This window comes from Hyperolius riggenbachi, chromosome 2 (assembly GCF_040937935.1).
Source record: "Hyperolius riggenbachi isolate aHypRig1 chromosome 2, aHypRig1.pri, whole genome shotgun sequence".
NCBI classification, from domain to species: domain Eukaryota; kingdom Metazoa; phylum Chordata; class Amphibia; order Anura; family Hyperoliidae; genus Hyperolius; species Hyperolius riggenbachi.
In genome coordinates this window covers 311,955,954-311,961,953 of record NC_090647.1, presented here as the reverse complement: position 1 = coordinate 311,961,953, position 6,000 = coordinate 311,955,954, and positions in this window count along the sequence as shown.

Sequence of the window (6,000 nt, the reverse complement as noted above, 5' to 3'; positions counted from 1 at the left end):
TGATGGCTGAGGATCTAAAACAAGCTTGATAGGTTTTAGATCCTCAGCTTTTGATGTATTCTTGTATCAAGAACTATTAATTGTGATGACAAGTCTGCCAGTTGAACTTAAGGGTAGAATGTTATCCTTGAGTAAAACAAAATATATGATTTTAATAACAATCCCACCATCACAATTCCTACAAAATACAGATGGTATACGTTAACATTTTCTTACAGCCTGATGTAGAAATGGCAAGAAAATTCTGCTTATTAATGTAAGAAGAGCTGAATGGAAAACCCCTCCAGGTCTGGACCACCTATCTTTGGCAACTAATGGGAAAGGCCATTGAGATCCAACACCACTGCCTCAGAGAACTCTGAAATGAGCAGCATGCTGAGGAATATGTAGTCACTGAAGAAAAAAAAAAAAACACACGTGGATTGTGGCTCAGCCCCAGCTAATCCATTGTAGAACAGGACTACAGGTACAGTACAGTGATAACCTTGGCGGAGGCCAGTAGCATCCCATATTCTTGCAGATGTGTGCAACCAATGTCACAGTTTTTAATTAATTTTAGATATAGGCCTCTTTTTTCAACATTCTTTCTTTTTGCAAATTATAGAAAAGTAACATAAAACCAAACAGCAATACAATCAATATATTGCAAAATATGTACAGATCGCATACAAAGGACTGTGTAGGCCTCTTTTTTAATGTTCAAACATTGGACAGTCATATACAAATATGTGTGAACATAGACATCAAAAACAAAAAACATGGTCTCAATCAGCACAAAAAAAAATCCCATCGTGTTCGGTTAGTGCTACATTTGTGCTGCAACAATTAAGACTTGTGGTGCTTTCATTTTGAAGATAAAAGCACGTATTCCCCCCCCCCACCAAAAAACAATAACATCACCCAGCCCCATACAACAACCTACAGGCATGAAACTGGTATGGGAGGGTAGTGCTGTGCGTGTGCTCATTTGTGCCGCTAATCCATATTTCTATTTTTTTTATAGTTTTTGAGATATTCAAGTGATTATAAAGGTCAAAAGCTCATTTAGCCCCCTTGCAACATCTACAATTGACTGTCCTGAATCACACGATTCAGTCTGCTTCATGGTAGGGCCAACCCTGGTACCAGGTCAGGAGGAGCCCAGACAGGACTTACTCCACAGACTGTCATGGTTATTGGCTACAACTCTCTGAGTTTTCAGTCTTTGCCTGCCCCTCACAGTCTGAACAGCAAGTATGATGCAATACAGGCATGATCTAAGAACCATATGATGTTTCCTGGACACATATTGGCACATACTTTGTAGAGTAGCCTGATCTTAGGAGAAAAAAAGTGTTCCACCAAAAAATTCCAGGTCTCACTGTTGTCCAGGCAGACTTTTTAAATTTGAGAAGAGCTGTGGATTTGCCAAATTAACTCCATTCCAAAAAGTAGAACAAATTAGTAAGGGGTGAGCACTGGGACTGCTAGACAGTTAAAGGGGCAACCCATGTACCCACTCAAGAGTCTTTCCAATGCACAGTTATGCATGCCACAGCTGATGTGCTTCTGTCACTCACTTCAATGTACTGCAGCATAATTGTGGGAGGAAATTAGCATGTGATGCGGTACTCTCCATTTGTTCTGAGGTTTCAAAATAAGAATATGCAGTTATCTCTTCTAGCATTTTCCATACTATTTAATAAAAATATTTTTTTCTATTGCTAAGTTCCCAGTGAAAAGTTTTTCCTCACTTCCCATTCTTATGGACTGTTGGTGATCAATGTAGTGTTAATAGTTTGGATTGAATGCACATTTTATGCTAATTTTAAGCAAATGTACACAGTTTGGTATGGTATTAATCAAATGCATCAGCGATTACATTTCATTGGTCAATTTCCAAGCTAAATCCATTTGCATAAACTTGACATCAACTCTGAATTATTATATTAGCGCTTCATCGGCCATCCCTATGTTTGACCTCGTCACAGAAACAGGAAGGGAGGGAGAATCTACCTAGTAGCAACAGAGATAGTACTAAATACCTGACAAAGGTTCTAGAGCTTTTCAAAACCACAACTGCTTGAAGTTAACATTTCGCACTCCCCTGGGAAAAGCATGCAGTTGCGGTCTCTGGACTTTCCACGCACTCTGATAAATGTAGCGCTTATTTCAGGTGTGTTATAAGGAGGGATCAGCAACAGCCAAGCAGCCGTATTTATTTCATGATACATTTACTACTTTCCAGAATGTTATTGCCATCAGCAGAGTAAGTGTGACTGGAAGGAAGAAATGAGTCACATAATTAAAGCCCAAAAGCATCTTATTATTTAAAAGCAAACCAAGTTCAGTCTTAGGCCTGGTGCACACCGAGCGGTTTTTGTTGCGTTTTCCAAACCACTTCAACCTGTAAAAACACTTGACTAATGTATTTCAATGGGATGGTGCACAGCAGCGGTTTGAGGTTTTTAGCAAACTGCAAACGTGGGTCCTGCAGCACTTTTGCGGTTTGCAGAAGCTTTTCTGCCTCAATGTAAAGTATAGCAAAAGCTCAAACCGCTTTGGAAAACGCTAGATCAGAGCAGTTTTTTTAGGTGTTTTTGTTACAGAAGCTGTTTAGTAACATCTTTTACTGTAACAATATTCGTAATCTGCTACACAAAAACCCTCCCAAAACCGCTAGGCATATTTAGAAAATGTCTCTAAACATGCTAAGAATCGCTCTGAAATCTGCTCCAAAAACCTGTAGCGTTTTGAGGATCTGCTAGCGGTTTTGGTGTGCACTGGGTCTGAGTGATTGTACAGAATGGCTCAGTCACAAAGGAAGACAGAGGAGCAAATTAGAAAGGCATATAAATGACACAGTCCAGGTAGTATATCATAGCTAGAAACACTTGGATTTTTAAGCTAGGCTTTCCAAATAGTGAAAGCCAGACCACTTAACACGGGCACTTTGAAATTGTTGCAGATAATCTTGATGCTTCCATGTGGCTCAACACTGTTTTAGATGCACAAGATGCAAAGGCTGACGTTAGGATAACAGACTGAATATTTATAGATTTTTCTCACTGTGTTAAAGCAATGAGCTTTATGTGGTGCCCACCAGACAGGCTGTAAGAGTGTGACCCTGGTTCCTCTCAGTCACTGGGGGAAGGGACTTTTAAGAACCTTACCCTGCCCCAGGCCTAACATATGTTGCCTCACACCCTCCGCCCTCCCTTATTGCTAGGGCGAGAGGATGAGAGGAGGGAGAGGGAAGTGGGTAATTGTTTTATGTTTATTAATCACCTGCTGTGAATGGAAGTCTATGTATCCATCACATCATCAGTACTTGGAAGTCTCAAAGCCAGAGAAAAACTATTGCTATAAATTCAAATGTCATTTTACTAAATCGCAAGGGCTTAACATCAGAACAATTTAACAAATGTGATGCAGTAATTATAGCTACACTATAATGCTAGGTAAAGCCCCAGACTGGCCAAAAGAACGAACATGATTAGAACTCCCTAAGATATAACTTATCTAACCCAGCTAAGGGTAATATTTTAATAGGGAGAAAATTGATTTCTCATTACATAACAAAGCCAAAATCTATGGAACTCAAGGAATGAATAACATTTCTCCATAAGATGAGCAGGGATCAGATTCATGTGTTAATGTAGCCCATATGAGGGATTCACATCAGAGGACCAGACTAAAACAGAATAAGATGTAGACTTAAAGACTAGATGATGTGTAGACTAAAGACTGCAGAGTAGATAGTTTTATTTATTCCATAAGATGATTTCATGTCTATGTGTGCAGCAGATGGCCACCGGCTGACAATTCTCAGGGGCAATGATTAATTTGATAGGTAAAATAACCTGGCCTTATATTTCTGGCTCCTGAAATGAGTCTGCTGGCAGCATCTGGCCACTGCCCATCAGACAAGTATGACAACTTGGTTGTTCTGGACTTTCATATTTGCCGACCCCCCCTTCCATATGTCTATGGTTGGTTGTACCAGACCAGTATGGTTGGTTCTTTCAGGTCTATAGGCACCGTAAGCACCTGCTTATAGAGAGCTAAGTGGTACATTCTTCAGTATTTTAATGCTAGTGAATTTAAATAATCACCCATTTTCACACTGATATGCTTTTATGCCCCTGTGCCAAACCTCGGGTCAGTTATTAACACTAGTAATGGGATGGAGCAGTACTTCCTATTCTGTTTAAAAGTGGCCATACATTTTTAGATGGCCACCAGATAAATCCCTCTCTGCTCGAATCTGATCAGAGAGTGTTCCATTAGCTGCCCACACACTGTACACAGATCTTTTGAAAATGTGTGGAGCTGTAACCTGCCTCCCCACCCAGGTTTCCTCCCCATCTGTGCTCTCCGGGTGTTGGCAGCAGAGCTCTCAACTGTCCCACCGGGGTGCCTCCTCGTGCCCAGTTTTCTCCATGCTGCAGGTCTCCTCTTTCCTGCATCTTCGTGGTCCAACGCACTAACTAGTAGTAATATTGTTGTGCTAGGCAGCACAGGACAATATTACTTTACTTTCAAAATTTTTTGTCCTGCACAATTGACCAAAACAATCGGTTTCAGCCAAAAATCAATCATGCGTCATTTGCAACATCGCAGTGATCGAACCTGCCGGATATAAACAAGTAAGATCGTCAATCATATGGTCACCTTAACCCGGGGAGCACACTTTTCAGAATCACCACCACACTGGTTACTGCTTTGAACAGCTTGTTCGGGAGTCACACATTGTTTGCAGCAAAAACTGCAAATGCAAAATGTTGCAGTTAAACCAGCATGTGTGGGAGGTGGGATACCTTGCAAGGGGAGTGAGCAGCAAAACCTCCACTCTTGCAAAGCATTCTTGTCACAATACGCTCATACTCACATCTGAAGCGCAATAGGATAAAGTGAACCTCCAGACTAAAAATCTACTCAGCAGCACTGAAAAGGCTTGGCGTTTAACAGTTTCACAGCATCAGAACTTTGTTTTTCGTACCCAAGTCTCATTTTTAGCTGCACAGAAGAAAACTGGATCAAAAAACTAGAAGTGGATGGCTGCCGGCACTATGGAATCCTCAGCCGTATCACTGAAAGTAAGAGTCGACAGATTCAAAATAACGCCACCTTGACAATATTACAGACACTGCGTGCTCATGATTAAATAGCGAAATGGAGTACTAAGGATCAGCATCAAAAAGAAAAAAAAGACTGTGGAACCAGGCAGTTGATTCTATTTTAATAGTGTTTTCAGTGTGAATGAAATCATGTGCAAACGTCTTGTGCATTAACCTCCCTGGCGGTAAGCCGCGCTGAGCACGGGCTATGCCGCCGGAAGGCACCGCTCAGGCCCCGCTGGGCCGATTTGCATAATTTTTTTTTACTACACGCAGCTAGCACTTTGCTAGCTGCGTGTGCATGACGATCGCCGCCGCTACGTCGCGCCGCAGCCACCCCCCCCCCCCCCCCAGACCCCGTGCGCTGCCTGGCCAATCAGTGCCAGGCAGCGCTGTGGGGTGGATCGGAGTCCCCTTTGACGTCGATGATCACTGGGATCGAATCTGCTGTCACATCGTTCATGCTACATGCTAAATTTCGATCTATTTCGACCGATCCCATCGATCGCCCGCGGGTAGGGAGCGCGTCGCTAGCGGCGTTCGAGTGCCCGACGACCGACGCAATACATTACCTGCTCCACCGGCGCGACTCCCCAGGTCTCCGCTGTCTTCTCCGCTCTGGTCTCAGAGTCCGGCATGCTTCACTGAACTTCCTGCCGGGACAGGAAGTTTAAACAGTAGAGGGCGCTCTACTGTTTAAACTTTCCCCAGACAGGAAGAAGTGAAGCATGCCGGACCAGACCAGAGCGGAGAAGACAGCGGAGACCTGGTGAGTCGCACCGGCGGAGCAGGTAATGTATGCGGGGGGGGGGGGGGGGGGGTTGCGGCAGCAGCAGCACCACCACCACAGATTGTGAACGGTTTAAGGCTGAAATCGGTTCACAATCTGCTTGCCGTAAAG